The following is an 18956-nucleotide window of genomic DNA, read 5'->3' on the forward strand; positions in this document are numbered from 1 at the left end:
TGCTTCTGCGCGCTGGCACCATGCTTGTTAATTGAGTTAGCAAGCTGATGTGTCCAAGTTTGTACAGCCGATAAAACCTACTATACTTAGTAGTTGGTGTAACAAATGTGAAATAAAACTTTTAATTTGGATTCCATCAAAATTGTCTTTCCAGAAACAGCTACCTCAACATGCATCATTCTTAGAACCGCAAGAGATAATCTCTTATTTGCCTTCACTAGAAGTTGACATTTCGTGATACAACCTTTAACGCGAAAACTTAAACGACAGCCAATGAAAAGTTGTATCATGGATTACCAACTAGCCCGAAATCTCACATTGAAATTTTGGCTTTGGTATAGGCGCAGATTTACTGTCCCATAGTGATTATTTGATCAAGCAGACACAGATAAATGAGATACCGAATTTATACTGTAGTAATTAGCAAAATTTCAAAATGAACTTTATAGCTAGTAACTTTAGGGAGCAAAATGAAAGTAGCAAATTACGATGGTCAGCTAGAACAGCACGCCCAGCTAAAATGATTAGAAAGCTGCCATGACATTTATATAGGTGCCCTCAATATTGCAGGGAAGTTCACTGTTCCGCTCACAAAGAGGCTTCTAGAAAGAAGTGCATACGTGTAATACCAACAACAATGCGTCTCGTGATGCGTATTGGGAATGCTTTTCTCAAAACCGGCTCCAGCCTCAAAATTCATTTTAAAAGGCAATCCAAGCAAACTTACGAGCTCCACAAGTAGAATATCAGATAATTTATAATAACCAGTTAAAATGTTATAGTAAATTTTGCTTATGTAGACAATTCCATATTTCCCCTTTTTGTAGAAGTTATCTCAGCTTTTTTGAGATATCAAGCTTAAAGAGTTGAACCGTGGTATTGGTCACAGCATATGTTCGAATATTTTATTCAATAAGTAATCAGGCCTCCCATGTGGGCTCTAAATTGGAAGTTTTTTAGGTGAAAGGCTTAGATCTGTGTTTCAAGGTCGCGTTGTGAGGTACAGAAAAACGGAGCGCGCCGGGAAAGTGAAACATCAGCGCCAGAGGAAGGTTCTTAGAAAGGGGGATAGAGCACAGTCGGAGAATTGAGGGAAAGGGCAATGGTGGTGTAGTAGGAGCGTGGGAGGAGGAGGGAAATGTCATTGGCGGCGCCAGAGGGCGTTAAGGGAAAGGGCAACAAAGGCGCTGTGGAGGAGGAAAATGTCAGTGGTGGCGCGGGAGGGCGTTGAGGGAAAGGGCAATGGAGGCGCTGGGGAGAAACAGGCAAATGCTAGCACAGTAGGGGCGTTCAGTGCAAGCACGGTGGCGGCGCTGGGGCGGAGGGAAATATCAGCGGTGGCGCCCGTACAACGTTCTGGAAACGGTGGCAGCAGGCTCGCTGCGCGCTCGAATGCCTTGCATACGTCGCCGCGTGGGCTCGGAGCTTCATTCCAAATCGCTATTAGTGACGACACACCAGGACCTAGTCGCGGACGCGGAAGACTGAGAAAGTACGGCACGGCGGAAAAGGGAAAAGCAGCTCGAAATGCCGCTCGCCGTAACCGCCACCTGGAGGAAGCGGCTATGGATGAAGCTGCGGCAGCGGCCCGACGAAAGCAGCATGTGGCCCTAATGCGACGGAAGCGTCCTGGGACTACCGAATTGGTGGACAGAGAGGCCGTTGCCGCACGTGCAAGACGAGCCGCCTTGAGAGGTGAAGGTACCAACAGGGGCGAATAGGAGGCTCCCGGTGATGGCGAGCGATCAGAACGAGCTTCGGAGGGTGCTCTCCAGGGTGCTGTCCAACTAGGTTTTCGCCTTCACATTCTTAAAAACTTCTAAGCATCCGCCGGAAATTTTTACGCCTGCCGCATTACCTTTGATTCTAGGTCAGCGCAGAATACGCTTATCCTGTTCTTGCATAAAAGTTCTATTCAGAGTAAGAGATGTGCAGCTTCTTCGCACGCTGGCAGACATGCGCTTATCGGCTGTCAGAGGCAGAGTTCATACGAAATAACTGCTTCTGCTCAGAGGAGAATACATTGCGTCCACCTTTCTAGCGGACAGCAATAACTTCGAGTACCAAGTGCCTTACTCAAATACTGTCAACTCCTCCGCTGGCGAACGTGGCTACGTTGATTATTCAGAGATGTTTCATCAAGCCTGACTACAGAACATTAGTACACAGTAATTTGCAATTTGTATTCCAGCTTGCTTTCGAATTTCTTTTTAAATGAATTGAATTATGGGGTTTTACGTGCCAAAACCACGATCTGATTGTGAGGCACGCCGTAGTGGGGGACTCCGGAAATTTGGACCACCTGGGGTTCTTTATCGTGCACTTAAATCTAAGTACACGGGTGTTTTCGCATTTCTCGCCCATCGAAATGCGGCCGCCGCGTCCGGGATTCGATCCCGCGATCGAATTTCTTTTTATCGATACTCTTTATTCTAGTTCTTTTTAACTTCCATTCTTTAATGTTTGTACAGCTCCTGTTCCTTTTTAAAGAGAAGCCTTTTTTTGCCTACTTACCCTATTTTAGCATGGCTGCCTGGCTGCTCTTGCGTCGGTCACTATCTCAGAGGATATATTAAGTGCGGAGCACTGTAGGGGCCCGGGCTGTTGGCGTCTAATATGTCATGTCGTCACGCTCAGAAAGCACAAGCGCAAAAAGGGCTCGAACATGCAAATACCAGCGAAAAACAGGGTGAAATTAAGCTAAATAGATTCAGAATAATGTAAAATACAGGAATAACCATGAATTAGTTCAATTAACAGCAATTCGCTAAGATCGCTTCTCACATGCCCGGCTGATACCGACGCCGCGCAAGAGAGGGCGCCCCCACCCCACAAGTGGAAGGATTCCGCTCGCCGCGCCGCCGCTCCAGCGTCCAATCTGGCAGAGAGGAATAGCGCGCCTAGAAAAGCCGTTCCGTGCTCCAGGACGCTCTTTCCTCGCCATGGACGTCGAGCAGCAAGCATGCTTGGAGCGACAGCGGGCGCTCTACCCGTGAAAGATAGCGACGATGCAGGGCTGATCAAGCGGTGTGTGCCCGAGAAGCTGAAGTTGCTATTCAGCGCAGGCAAGCTAATCCCAACATCGTGAAGGCCTAAACACAAGCTGCTCGCCAGCTGTAGACAGATGTCGACAACGTCGGCACAAGGGAACCACCGGCGAATCTCTGCTACGCACTTCCCCAGCTTTCACGCTGCGCAGAACTGTATTTTTTGAGTATGTTTGCTGTAAGTTGTTTCTTGGTGTTGCATTCGATGTCTCGAGTTTGCTCGGCGGGGTGGTTAGCTGCATTCGCCTGCCATTGCTGCTTGCGATTCTTCGAAATTAAATTGCTTAAAAATTAAATCTGTCCTTGCATAATTCAATGAATGGGTCATACCCCTATAAGCAATGGCTTATACCCCTGTAAACGAGGCCTCCCCATTACGACGACAGAACAGAAGTGACAATCTACGCCGGAATGATTAATGGCAAAGCCGCAAGCTGACGAAGCAGACGACGAACGCGGAAGCTGTGGCACAAGCCAGCTACGGAAGAAAGCGACGACGCTCGAGCAAATGCTGATGATGATAGTTTTCCGTGGACAGGCGATTTCGCCTAGCCATATAAAGCTTAACTTTAAAAATAACTTCCTACATTTAACTTGAAGATATAAGGTCGGCTCACATATGTCGTTAAGCACACCGATATGTCAATATAATGGTGAATGATTTCTTTCATATACTCTAATTTATGTGATTTACCAATTTGGTACATGTCACTGGAGATATGTCTGTTCATGATCAATCATCCGGAATTGGTGTGTCCCACTAAGACACAAAAGTATGGAATCGCTAAATTTTACTTGATACATGTCGTACTTTTCTGCGAATACAGCTGTAATCACTGTATTATGCGCATCGCCGTTAACTGCAAATCATTTATTAGCTGCGTTACCGAAGCCTCGTTGCACATAGAATCCAATACACCCATTGGATATGCATATTTTTAGAAATTTAATCCTAATTGCTATGTTCAAAATGCTCTCTCCTCATCTATAAGGACTATAAACAGGGATAAGGTGCCTCAGAAAGGCTGGCCAACGTTTCGATAGGAGGACCTATCTTCGTCAAAGGCGGCCTCGTCATCCTCGGCGGGTTAGTTAGGAAGCAGGAACTACCCGAACACTGCCCTTCAGAAAGCCTACACCGCTGCAACCAAGCTTGATCGAGCCAAGGTCCTCAAACCCCGCCCTAAGATCACAAGGACAACAACGCCTCTTCTTACTACTAAATTCTCAAACGCACTCCCCAACGTGAACAATATCCTCAGTAAATACCACCCAATTCTCACCAGCAACTAGAAACTTAATAAGATCTTTCCCGACTCGCCCAGGGTAGCCTACAGACGGAACAGTAAATTCAAGGACATTCTTGTACACGCCAAACTAAGGACAAAGACGAAGCCAACATCCGGTCCCTGTGGCCGCTCCAGGTGTTCCACATGCAAACATATTCAATCTACTACTACAGTAAAAAGTACAGCGTCAGATTACATTCACAAGGTAACTTCGAATTTCACCTGCACGCCAAGCAACGTAGTCTACTGTCTAGAATGTGCCGCTTGTAACAAGCAATACATAGGTGAGACTGGACAAGAAATGCAGACGAGACTCAACGGCCATCGCGCAGATACAAAACCCAATTTACCTAAAGCAGTAGCCAGCCACTTCAATGAGCACGGCCATATATTTGATGAAGCAAGACTCTATATACTACAAACAAATTTTCGTTCACCTCGCGAGAGAAAATATACAGAATCATACCTCATACACAAGTTTAAATGCCTGCACCCGACGGGGACGAATTTATCACGTGGCAACTTAGAATCGCTAAAGACAGTAACATTAACCTTAAATTGTTATACCATTAACAGAAGCGCAAAACAAGTTAACCCTCCAGCTAATCTCGATGCTCAACCTCACCTATTCTTCCATTTCCAGTTCTTCACTGCATCTCCCCTACCACTCAATTTATTATCCTCCTCCATGCTTTGACTGCAAGTTTGTTGATGTCTTGTCTTTGTCTTTGACTGCATGTTTGTCTGCATGTTCCTCCATGCTTTGACTCTATCCATGTTTGACTCATTGATAAACCATACGAACGCTTTTCCAGGTACACCTGTCCCCTCCGTGTTTATGTTTCAAATTATATTTCTTCCGCTGTCACTCTCCTGTGCCGGTTTTTTTTCCCTCAACCTCACCTATTCTTCCATTTCCAGTTCTTCCCTGCATCTCCCCTACCACTCAATTTATTATCGTCCTCCATGCTTGTACGCATTGATCAACCATACGAGCGCTTTTCCAGGTACACCTGTCTCCCCGCCATGTTTAAATTTATAATTATATTTTTTCTACACTGTCACCCTCCTGTGCCATTTTTTTTCTCCACACAAGATCCACACCGACACAGTCCAATATCCCAGACGCCAGGATACCTTTTTCGGCGCCTTGACCACACAGGGTCTCGTCAATTCTGTATACCGCCGCGACGACGCCTACGGCGAACTAGTGAGGCTAACGTCCCTTGACGGACCAAGCTGCTCCCTGTCAACCACAAAATTACCCGATGCCTTGATGCTACGCTACTCAAGTCATGCTTTCAACTCGTATTGTCACCTGCACACTGACCGGCTCTTCAGGGGACCCCAAACGCACGCCGACCGCGACACCTCCGAACGCTCACTCGCCTCTCGCTCCCCCAACCCCCTCTGACGTTTTTAGGGGCGAAGCTCCTTAGGGTGTGGGTCTGTCCCTCCTCTGTAGTAGTAGTAGTCGTCGTCGTAGTAGGTAGCCACGTCTACTTTTATGAGAAAAAAAAGTTGCAGTAGCTTAGCTCGGCTATGCCAGGATATACGTAGCGTTAGCAAAGGTTCAGCTGATTATGCTTAGCTTTCCTGGTTGTCTAGATTGTCAAGGATTAGCTTGATTGTCATGCTTACTGCTGCTCCAATGACACACACGCGGTATACGTATTATGTGGCACATGTATATACCCTTCTTCTGTTCATTCCTCCTACGCTCAACCGCTAATTGCCAGGCAACTACTTCGGGATCCGATGAGTCAAGCTTCTCCGTTCTTCTGCGCTGTTGAGCAGCATTTGCGCTCTCCTTCTCCATGGCTATACCACACTGGCAAACGCCAGTCAGAAGCGCAGCGGCTCCAGCGCAGTGTCAGACGGCGACTGCACAGCGAGCGCGCGCCGGCGCCAGTGCGTCTACCACGGCTACGACGTCACTCCTCTGGAATGCGCATACCGGCGGCGGTGAGTCGCGCGCGGCGGCGGCGGAGTGCGCGAGAGGTGCCGGCTCCGGTGGCTCCGGTGCGCAAGCCGTGTGACATCACTGATCCTTGCGCATGCGCAGCACGGCTCTTGATGTGCCGCGCGAAACGGGCTTGGCTAGGCCAGTGTAGCTAACGCTACAAAATTTCGAAAGTTCTGTCCGTAGCGCGGAATCGAACCAGGGACCCCTCGCTTCCGAACGCGCGGCGCTAACCACTACGCCACGAAGCGCACATGGACGCACGCACCACGATGACAATAAATACCCAACATTAACGAAAGACTGCGCGTTTCTAACGCGTTTGTGCTAGCGCGTTACGGCCCGTGTAAGAAGCTGGTGTAAGACGCTGTGGCCTCTCCGCCTTACCCCCGTATTCATAAACGCTCCTCGACTTGAACTTGACTTGCCACCGCCTTGGGCAGCGCGTTCGAAACGCGTTGAAGGCGGTGACAAGTCAAGTTCAAGTCGAGGAGCGTTTATGAATACGGGGGTTATACTCTCTCAGCAGTCATGTGATGGCGTCGGCAAACGCGGTGCACGTTCCGGCATGTGTAAACGGCTGCGTAAGACGCTGTGGCCTCTCCCCCTTACTAGAGAGTACTGCACGTTTCTAACGCGTTTGTGCTAGCGTCCCCTTGAGCGGGAGATGGTGCAATTATAATGAAGGGCGCTGTTATAAAATAGGAATGACGTCACATACGGCGCGTGTCATTGGTGGAAGTCAATCGTTCGATTTAGTGCGGCGAGACTGGGCTAATTACACGGAAGATTCACGGTTTACCGATGATTCCCTCCGGAGCTTCGCCCACTCACCATCATGCACCCCGTGGATATGAGGTGTTTTTTCTCTTTTTTTTCCTTTAAAAATTTTTTTTGCCGCTTTCTCGCTCTCCCGCTCTTGTCCCCTCGTCTTAGAAACCGCGCCTAGCCAGTCAAGCGCCAGCGCTCATTTTCTTTTCAGTCTCTCCCAGTTACCCAGCCACATCTGACATCGACGTGACGTCACTCCACTAACCCTTTAAAACTAACCCGCCGAGGATGACGAGGCCGCCTTTGACGAAGATAGGTCCTCCTATCGAAACGTTGGCCAGCCTTTCTGAGGCACCTTATCCCTGTTTATAATCCTTATTCCTCGTGTGCTACTCGATTAGTCAGCCATCTTTTTTGATTTTGGATCTCCTCATCTTGTAATCTCAGTTGAGAGCTTTCATTAGTACCATCAATTCATTGAATGAAGAAGTGTTTCACATCAGAAGGAATGGCTCTTTGGCCTAAAAAGAAAGTGGTATAAGTGCGTCGCCCGAAAGCGGAAGCACTTGCGCGATAGCACAGTATCACAGAACTACACGAAGTAGGGTTCGTAGCTTTATCGGCCGTAGGAAATTGACTAAACATTCACTTACTAATTAAATAACAAGCCCGGTGTCACGCGGCTCATGCAGCCTTGAACAGATATCACTCGATGAGCGCGAACGTTCACTGTCCCAACGCTGGCGTGATTAAGAGTACCGGAAACTTAAACGCGTCTCCGAAACGTTAGGCTACCTCCAACAATATGTACACGGCAAGACAGCGCACAATAAGCCATCAATCATCTCGACACGGCCAAGCTTTGCCCCCGCCGCGGATTAGCTTTAGCGTCGGGCGTGCGGGCTGCGTATATGTTCAGCCGCGTCACGCGCAGCCACGGACGAGACGCGCTTTCACCTGCACCAACCAGCTCCAAGGCGTTTTAACGCGATAGCGTTTAGGGCCCCGTGTCGCTGAAAATCCTGCGTTGGCGTCGGCATGGGCGCCCGCGGCCGAGAAAGTTATTCCCAAGCACATTTAGATACGCCACACTATTTTATCATTATTGTTACTCATACCTTGTCTTGCATTCTTTGCAAAGCTATTCCTCGGAATTTTGGGAATGACAGTCCACAAACAAATGTCATGAAACAAAACACCCACAGCGCACGCCTTTTATGTTAAATCTTTTCAGACTTAAACTGAAACAAAAGTGCGAAACAAATACGGAAACCTGGAAAAATATATTTATTTGGCGCGGTTGTGCACTATCTCCGGGATCGGCCCACGAAAGAGGCCGCTTTTCCACCAGAAAGCTCGCCTACGTGCATAGCGTTCGCCGCCAGTGTTTGCCAGTAACCATTATGGTTGCATAGGCTGCACTCGTCGAAAACCATGAGTAGCAGTCAGGGATCTTTGAATGCTATCGCGTTCCACTGTTAAAAGCAAAGCTTAAGCGTCCTCCCAATTTTTAAGGTCACCTTGCTACACTGGACCGCAAGATGTTATCTAACAGAGATCTATGAGCGATGTGGTGGCCACAGAGGGGAAGGATGTGTAACGCTGCTGAAATAGAAGCAAAAAGCGCGATTCTCAGGCCAAGGGAAGAGAAAAGCCAAAATAACGATGGCGGTGCTAAGAGGTTTATTAACAACGGACGCAGGCGAACGGGCAGCAGGCACACGCGTTCGGCCAAGGACAGCAACCACGAGCTCATGCCGTTCGTGATGCTGCTGAGGTGCAGGCTACTCTTCTTCATTACAATCACCCACCGCAGAAAAAGGCGCCATCCTGGCTACTTAAGGTGAAGACACTACTATTGGGTCGTAGTACGGCTTAATGCGACAGACGTGGACAAGTTCGCGGCCGCGATGGCGCAAGTCTGTCGATGGCGTGAGGGGCTCCACGACGTAATTGACGGAGGATAATTGCTCCAGTATTTGGTAGGGTCCGAGGTATTTTGCGACAAGTTTTCTGGAGTGGCCGGGTCTGGTAGCGGGTAGCCGAAGGCCACACCAGAGAGCCAGGGGAAATGTTGGTGCAGAATGGTCGATAGGTTGACGGGATTGATGCTGCCACTGGTCCTCGGTGGAAAAAGGGCGCGCAAGCTGACGGCATTCCTGAGCATATCGAGCAGCTTCAGACAGCGGAGTACATTCCGACTCATCGGGTTTATATGAAAGAATTGTATCGAACGTATTAGATGGCTCTCGCCCATATAGGAGAAAGCACGGGGGAAATCCCGTAGTTGCTTGGGCCACCGTGTTGTACGCATATGTCACAAAAGGGAGAACTTGGTCCCAATTTGAATGATCAGAGACGACGTACATTGATAGCATTTCAGCAAGATTACGGTTGAAGCGTTCTTTCATGCCGTTTGCGGATGGTACGCTGTACTTGTGCGTAAACGATTCGGCATTCGTCGAGGAGTGCCTTCATAGCATCGGAAAGAAAGGTTCGGCCTCTATCACTCAGAAGTTCGCGAGGGGCACCGTGGCGGAGAACGAAATGGCGTAACAGAAACGATGCAACGTCGCGGGCGGTGGCATTTGGCAGAGCGGCTGTTTCAGCATAGCGGTTGATGTGATCCAATCCAACAATAATCCATTCGTTTCCTGCTGGAGTGGATGGTAGCGGTCCGTATATGTCAATACCAACACGATCAAAGGGTCGACTAGGGCAGCGAAGGGGTTGGGACGGGTAGACTTGTCCGGAACGCAATTTTCGGCATTTGCATTGAGCACAGGAGCGAAGGAACTTTCCCACGTAGTTATGCATGCCGGGCAATAAAATCGGAGGCGTAGTCAAGTGTAGGTCTTGAAGAGGCCGGCATGCGCGCGCTGTAAGTCTGCGCGGAAAGCGTCGTAGATAAAGTCACGGAGATGGCGGGGTATCACAAGAAGCCACTTGGAACCATCAGAAAGGTAGTTACGACGATAAAGAGGACCATCGCGAATGCAGAAGTGGGTAGGCGCTGAAGAGCGCGGGATGGTGAAGAGGTGGATGGATCAGAAAGGATGCTGATGAGAGCACTGATCCAGGGATCCTTGTGTTGCTGCGATGGCATGTGCGCAGTGCATGTAATGTAAGTGTGGGCTCAAGGGCGGATAGGCAAGCACTGTCAACTGCGACCTGTGAGCGAGAAAGGGCGTCAGCATGTATGTGTTTGCGGCCGGAGCGGTAAAGAATGCGGATGTCGTACTCCTGTAGTTTAAGGGCCCAGCGAGGAAGTCGGCCAGATGAGTCCTTAAGGGTGGACGGCTACAAAAGGCGTGGTGGTTAATGACGACGTTGAAAGTGTGACCATACAAGTAAGGGCGAAATTTTCCTAGGGCCCAAATAATGGCTAAACACTCTTTCTCTGTAACCGATTAATTAGCCTCGGCTTTTGTTAGAGTTCGCGACGCTGTGCTGCGGCACCAAGTGCGTACCTTACAACCGGCTTCAACGGGAACTGTCGACTCAATCTCCCACGCGAAAGGAGGAAAGCGGGAAGGCAGCGCAAGAGGGAGGGAGGGCGGCTTCTACTCTGCCAACAACAGCGTACTTGTACTTTGCGCCGGTGCGGGCTCTCGCGCACACTGTATCTTGAAAGCGATCTCCACATGGTATGCGCTGTGCTTTCGCCGTTCAGTTTCCGTTGAATTGATAGACCGCATGAACCTTCGCTCACTGAGGAGGCCGCGCTTGCTCACACCAGCGTTTTGACAGTGGTTGTCTGTGCTCATCGTGTGTGATCTATCCATGTTTGCTTGTGCGCACTGGCACCACGCTTGTTATATCAGTTAGTAAGAGAATGTGTCCAAGTTTATGCAGCCGATAAAACTACTATCCCTACTCCGTATAGTTCTGTACTAATTTGCTATCGCAATTGATGCTTGGTCTTCCGGGCAAAACTGCGCCATTTTTTAGGTTGACTTGAAGCCCCGCGTCGTTGAGGCATTTCAGAACGTGCTTGAGATGGCTGAGATGTGTGCGGAAATCAGCGGAAAAGTTAACTGCGTCATCCAGGTGGCATAGACATGTGTTCCATTTGAGGCCGCGTAAAATATTATCCATCATCCTCTCAAAAGTGGCTGGAGCGTTACACAGGCCGAAAGGCATCACGGCAAATTTGTATAATTCGTCAGTTGTCACAAATGCTGTTTTATGTCGATCAGATGTTGCCGTAGGGACTTGACAGTATCTGGAACGCAAATCCAGCAACGAAAAGTGCTCCGCTCCCTGCAAACAGTCGAGGACGTCGTCGATGCGTGGTAACGGGTAAAATTCCTTGCGCGTTATTTTGTTCAGACGTCGGTAGTTGACAAAGAACCGAATAGAGCCATCCTTTTATTGCGATAGCAATTATATGGACACTCAAAAGCAGATTTCTGCCGTCGGCGTTGCCGTCGCCGTCGCCGTGAGGTTCCGTATGACGTCAATGGAGTTGAAATCGTCGCCGCGCGCCGAACGCTGTATGTGCGAGTGAAAGGGCGCGAGGGGCGCGCGCTTTCACGGAGAGTGAACGCACGGCGAACAAACGCGCGTTCTGCGCCGTGCTCGCTTAAGGGCTGCAGAAGTAAGCGTCTCTTTCCTCCTTTACAATCACCATATATGTAGAGCAAACGCGCCTTCTTCCGACGCGCGAGAGGCCGTGGGGGAGGGGGGAGGGGGAGGGAAGGGAGGCGACGTTTAGCTGCGCCAACAAGTGCCTATTTATATCAGAGGCTCCGGCAACAGTCACCAACGCCGCACGCATTTTGTGCGAACGCGGGCAAAACGCCGATGGCGTCGACAACAGTTCTGCGCGTTGCTGGTGCTGCTGCATGTCCAAGTTTATACAGCTGATAAAACTACTATCCTCACTCCGTATAGCTCTCTACTAATTTGCTATCGCAATTGGTGCTTCGCCTTTCGGGTGAAACTGCGACAAATTTTTTCTTAACCAGAGCGACCGGAGACGCCCAGGAATTGTTTGAACGCTGCACAATGCCGCGCTTGAGCATATCAGCAACCTGGTAGTCAATTACGCGGCGGTCCGATGCGGATACCCGATAAGGGCGTTGCCGTAGAGGTGCATGACTGCCTGTATCTATCGGGTAAAGAACGGCTGGTGTGCGACCCAAGCCGGAAGCTGGGCTCTCAAAAGAAGCGCGGAACTTCTGAAGGAGAGTGAGCAGCTGGCTTCGTTCCGAAGATGACGTTTCATCGTCGATGGAGGCGGTGGAAAGCGTCGAGGAGGAGCTGATCAACTGCAGGGTGACCAGTAAGTGTGCTAAGGTGCGTAGAACTAGAAGCTGTAGGAGCGTCAAAGATGCAAAAGGTATCACCTCGCCGGTCGAGGCCTAGGCATTCACCATGAAATGTAAAGGGCACGCTGAGAGATTGTCGACGAGCATCTTCATGACGCCACTGCCAAGAGTAAGGAGAGCAAAGGGCAGCGGAGAACATTTGCGGCAAATGAACACTTGAGAGGGCGTAATGAGAGCACGGAAGAACGGCATTGTTTTCGGACACAAACAGTTTATCACTAGAAGGGCGGTTCTCGGTTGTCTCAAAATCGTGAAGCGCAGAAAGTTCGAGTTCGGCGTGACAACAGTCAATAATGGCGTTATTATTTGCAAGGAAGTCCCAGCCTAACCGACAGTTTTAGCTTAACGTTAGCGTAATCGCGGGTTATTATTTGCAGAAAGATAGTTTTAGTATAGCGTGATAGCTCGTTTACGTGCGGGACACTATTTCATTACGCTTTGAATTTCGCACACGTGGGGCAACTAAGTAATTCAATGTGTGTGTGCGTCCGGAAACTACGAGAGGCAGCGCAGTGGAAGCCAGGAGCGCGTTGCATTACAAGCTCTCTACCATAGCCTCCGAAATCTTCCCATCTCAGAGGCCACATGCCGTCGTCGCGCTTATCTCCCGACTTTACCGATAGGTGTCGCTCGCATCTCAGCGAAAATTTGTCTGGTTAGGTTTAGGCGCGTTCGAAACGGAGAAGCGATTTCGAAAATTCCTCAAAATTAGCCATAAGACTCTCTCATCGAAGGGGCACGACACTAAGTAAAAGCCGTTTCCGCCGTGATTTGTTACAAAAGAAGTGAATGCTACAACACAACGCGAAATTCAGTTCGAAGCGGGCGGCCGGGAGCGCCGCCATGTTTTACGTAAACTACCTAAACCATGCAAAGACGGTAACGTTAAACCTGAGAAATAGCGTGCGTACGCTAAACGGTATGCGTCCTATAGTGTTCTGCGCATGCGCATTCTGATCCCGCTATTCGGGTAAGCCCGCTAACACGGTAAACACGCTAAACTAAAAGTGTCGGATGTCATGGGAACACGAGGGCAGCACGACGAATTCGACGGTATACAGGAGTCCTTGAATAAAGACCCGAGCAGTACAGGCAGCGAGAGGCGTAATGTTATGAGCGTTCGCAGTTCGAAGGGAGAGGTCGGATAAAGGCGTCAGAACCTTTCTTAGTATGCGACAGAGTTTGGCGGAAATTGCGGATACGACGGCTCCTGGATCGACAAGTGGCAGGACGGCGATTCTTTCGACATACACTTCAATTACGTCGGCTGGAGAGGGACGAGGACTTGTGCATTGCGGCGTGGATGCATTTCGTACCTCGGAACTGCAACCATCAGTTATCCTGCTTGGTGGGTCCGGTACGGCGACGCATTGGAGAAAATGAGCGACGACGTGGAGATGGTGAGTGGCGGGTTGACGCGTGTGGGCGATCCGGGCAAAGGGAAGAGTTAGGAGGGCGGGAAGGCGAAGAGGAACACTGAGCGGCGAAAGGTGGCGCTCGCCAGGTCCTGCGAAAAGGAAGCATGTGACGACGGCAACGGCGCGCCACATGAAAAGCACCACCAGAAGCAAAACACATTTGACGGTCATCGAACAGTGCACCATTGTTGAGGGCAAGCTACGACTCGTGGCTGAGAAGTCAGAAAATGCTTTCTGTCTGGTAGCAGCATAGGTGGCGGTGAAAAGGTTGGTGGTCGATGCATAGGGAGCGGCGACAGCGTTTGTGGACAAGGTCGGGAACTGCTTCTGCTTACGTGAGAGGCGCAGTGACTGGCCTGAGTGAATGGCCTGAGAAACTTGCTCCTGGATGAAGTCGCATAGCGTTGATGCGAAAGCGGGTGGTGGCTCCGGGACGCAAGACAATAAAGATAGCTGGCGAGCGACCACTGCCCAAACGAACTCCTGAATTGTAAGAAACAGAGTAGCATGGTCGTCACCGACTCCAAGGCTGGACTGAGAGTCAGCGGGCGCATAGGGACGTCTGGTGTGAAGCCGTTGCCTGCGCAACTCGTCGTAACTCTGACACAGTTCTATCACTTTGACGACAGTGCGAGTACTCTTCGATAATAACATTTAGAACGCATCGTCCTCAATACCCTTCATTATATTGTGACAAAGCGATGAAGAAGACGTTTTTGAGATGAGTTGAAGAAAACGACGCTCTGGACTTCGCGAGCTAACTGTGATCTTGTAACCCGCTGCCATTCTCGTAAATACAGTGTAAAAATATTTCTTACTTCTTTTCCCCGTAACATCTTGGGGGAGTTTGCGGGCTCAACCGCATGACGGATTTACGCAGCGGGCACTCCTTGGCTGCATCTACCATGCCACCTCAAGGCGAGGATGCTTCGGGCTCGTCGGCCCCCACGTCAACCGTCATTCTTGCACATCCTCGCGACTCCGGCACCTTTTCCGGCACTGACAACACGGATTTTGAAGATTGGCTTCAACTTCATGAGCGGGTGAGCACGAGCAACCACTGGAACCAGACCGCCATGCTGGCTAATTTGATATTCTATCTCGCGGGAACGGCACGCGTCTGGTTTCAGACCCACGAGGAGGAACTTACCACCTGGGACATTTGTAAACAGAAGCTCACGGATTTGTTTGGCAAGCCTGTTGGACGTCAGCGCGCCGCTCAAAACGACCTCGCTTCGCATGTCCAGACGTGCACCGAGTCCTACGTCACATACATTCAGGACGTGCTCGCTCTGTGTCGTAAAGTGGATCTGAGGATGTCCGAAGCTGAAAAAGTCGCACATGTCATTAAGGACATAGCAGGTGATGCCTTCCACCTCCTTGTGTTTAAGAATTCTTCTACTGTACAAGCCATCATTACCGAATGCCGGCGATTTCAAGAAGCCAAGAGCCGCCGCATGGCCCACCCATTTCCCCGCCTCCCCAACACGGCTGTTACGTCCACCTGCGATGACCTCCGCAGTCTGTCTACGCCCAATCGCTCTGATGACATCGTCCAAATCATTCGGCGTGAAATCAAACTCGCATCTCCTATCCCAACCCCACCCCTTGGCTCCGACAATTGCCAGGCCACCGTTTACCTGATCCAGACCGTCGTATGCCAGGAATTGGCCAACGTTGGCTTGACCAACGTCTGCTCCATTAATCGGCCTGACTACGCTTCATCCACCTCTGCCATGCGCCCTCGAAACTTGAATGCCCCTCCACGGTATCGCAACCCGGCTGAATGGCACACTCCAGACGACAGGCCAATATTCTTCACTTGTGGCCGTGTCGGTCATACTTCACGTCACTGCCGCTCTTCATGGAATTCGACCCATTGGCCTATCTCCCATCCGACCGTCCGCCTCACGCTGCTTCTCGCTTCCCACCGCACACGCAACCAGTAACTCCTGGCGACACTTCACCGGCCCACCCGCTCTGAGCCTGTCTCCTTCGTCACATCGCCGCTTCTGCCGCTCGCCCCAATCGCGTCGGTCACCGTCCCCAAGCTCCTTCCGGCGCACGCTTTCGGAAAACTAACGGGTGCAGCACCTAGAGGTGATGCTGCTATACCGACCTGACGCCAAAATCCTCTTCTGACCCTGCCCACACGTCGGAACCTCATCAAAGTGAACGTGGATCGTGTACCTGTCACGGCTCTGATTGACACTGGCGCGCACGTATCTGTGATGAGTGCTCAGCTTCGCCATCGTCTCAAGAAAGTCCTCACTCCTGCCCCGTCGCCTGTGCTCCGAGTCGCCGACGGGGGAACGCCTGCCGTTATTGGCATGTGTCCAGCTCATGTGATTGTCGCCGATCATCATACTTCTGTTTTATTCTATGTCATATAACACTGCCCTCACGACCTAATCCTGGGACTTGTCTTTCTCTCAGCCCATTCCGCCTTGATAGACTGTTCTGCTGGTGTTGTGCAACTCGCTCTACCTGTTGCTATGGATCCCCCTGATAGTGCTCCGATCCGGCTATGTTCCACAGAGCATATTCGCTTCCCTCACCTTGCCGTTACCTATATAGGTGTTTCACCCGTTCCGCCCGTTCCAGACGGTGACTAGATTGTATCCCCTAATCCGGATGTCCTGCTCTCGCATAACGTCGCATTTCCGCACACCGTCATTACCATTACAGACAACACGTCCTGTCTTCTGCTAGTGAACTTTGGACTTTGTGCACAAGTTCTCCCGCGCGACATATCACTTGCGCAAATCACGCCGGCCCCAGACTACCACATTTTGGGTTTAACTGCTGACGACTCCTCGTGTGCAACTCTTGCTGTGCTTCCTGCCCCTTCAGGACTTGAATGCCCTAATAAAATGATTGCGCCCGACCTTCCGCCCCAGTGTGCCAACGAACTACGTTGCCTCCTTGCCTCGTACTGGGACTTATTCGACCTTGGAGACCGTCCTCTAGGACAAACATCTGCAGTCAAACATCGCATTAACACTGGCGATGCAAGCCCAATACATAGGCGACCCTACCGCATCTCTTCTACTGAGCGAGACATCATCCAACACGAAGTTGATAAAATTCTTTCTCGTAACATCATTGAACCTTCTTGCAGCCCATGGGCATCCCCTGTTGTATTAGTTAAGAAAAAGGACAACAGTTGGCGATTTTGCTTAGATTATCGGCAGCTAAACAAGGTAACCAAGAAGGACGTCTATCCGCTACCACGCATTGACGATGCCCTGGATTGCCTCCATGGAGCGCAATACTTTTTGTCCATAGACCTTCGCTCCGGGTACCGGAAAATTGCCGTCAATGACATGGACCGTGAGAAAACGGCTTTTATTACTCCCGACGGCATTTATCAGTTCATAGTGATGCCTTTCGGTTTATGTAATGCCCCGGCCACATTTGAACGAATGATGGACGCCCTCCTACGCGGTTTCAAGTGGTCCATCTGCCTCTGTTACTTGGACGATGTGATTGTTTTTTCTCCGACTTTTGCGACGCACCTCGAACACCTATTGACGGCCCTATCTGTTTTTCGTCGGGCGGGACTACAACTCAATTCGTCCAAATGCCACTTAGGTCGTCGGGAAATTTCTGTGCTCGGACATCTCGTCGATTCTTATGGTGTACGTCCTGATCAAGATAAAATCCGGGCAGTGAAATACTTTCCCGTGCCAACGTGCGCCAAGGACGTTCGCAGCTTCTTGGGCCTTTGCTCCTACTTTCGTCGGTTTGTCCGCAATGTTGCGGACGTTGGATACCCTTTTACTGAGCTAGAAGACAGAATAGACATGCAGAATAAAGCACAAATACTTAAAATCTTCTTAAAATCATCTCCTCAGGGTCGACGAATACTGAATAGATTGGGATTTGAAACCGCCAACTTACCCCCAATTCCACCGAAACTACCAACATGGGATGATCTGCCAAGGATAACCGTAGATCCCATTCCAAAAAAATATATACCCGGAAAAGAATCGAAATAGGCGCTCAAAAAGAACAAGTTTAATACAGAGGACAGAGGATAAAAGCACGTACAACACAGATGCCAGTCATAATGCCGAAATGAGCCAAGCAGCGGTCGTGGGCCATGACTCGACGGTTGTGAAAGATTACTTGGAAGTCCCAACGCCTCACGACGCGGAATTGCTGGCAGTAATGCTCGCCATAACGGAAATGACACATACCAGACAGCCAAAGGGCTTGCAGATACATTCAAGAGGACGCCTTCCTTACCACATACGCACAAAGCTCCACATGTACATGCATGCTCACCCCCTTCTACGCATACGTATACAATGGGCTCCAGGCCATCAAAGATTGCGAGGAAATGTAAGAGCACACCAGCTCACCCGCGCAGATAATCCGGGGCCTCCTATCCTTCGGCCTGTTGAAGATACTTACAACCCCAGAAAAGAGCGGAAGATGCAGTTGAAAGAAAGGATACACATTCTGAAGTCTCGCAGGGAAGCATCAACAATTCTCAACACACCATCCTACACGCATTCGAGAGAGGACGCCTCAATCATACGAAAAGCACAAACACACACATTATTCACACCACACTATACGCATTATATTAACGGGGACCCAGGCATTTGTAAACAGTGCGGGGCCTATCCATCAAATAAACACATCTTGTGGGAGTGCCCTGCAAACGCCATCTACAAAAAGACAATACTTTCCAAATTACCACACAACCAGCGTCCTGGAAGCTGGGAGGAGTGGACCAATCCCCCACGAAGGTTTCAAAAACTATGGTGGCCGCTTCTGGTGCAGCACGCCAAGAACGTGCTGGGCCAGGAGGCAGGAGCCTTCCAGGAGGCCCGGACTTGGGCTTTAGTTCCTTCGGGGCTAATAAATGTTATATATATCTGTATCTATCTTACTCAGCTCCTCAAGAAGGACGCTGCCTTCATTTGGGGCCGTGAGCAAGCTGGTGCTTTCACTGAGCTGATGCGGCTGCTTACTTCCCCTCCAATTCTCGCTCACTTTGATGCATCAGCTCCAACAGAAGTCCGTACCGATGCCAGCGGCCACGGTATTGGAGCTATCCTGGCCGAGAGACAACCAGGCCAAGAACGTGTTATTGCTTACGCCAGCCGCCTTCTTTCCCCTGC

At 50.1% G+C, this 18956-nt stretch overlaps 1 protein-coding gene across 3 annotated transcripts in view; it reads left to right on the forward strand.

Moving 5' to 3' along the window:
* Positions 1-18956, forward strand: part of LOC119465216 (venom metalloproteinase antarease-like TtrivMP_A) — a 90317-nt gene that overhangs the window by 35328 nt on the left and 36033 nt on the right. The window lies entirely within an intron of this gene.

Source organism: Dermacentor silvarum, chromosome 9 (assembly GCF_013339745.2).
Source record: "Dermacentor silvarum isolate Dsil-2018 chromosome 9, BIME_Dsil_1.4, whole genome shotgun sequence".
NCBI lineage: Eukaryota > Metazoa > Arthropoda > Arachnida > Ixodida > Ixodidae > Dermacentor > Dermacentor silvarum.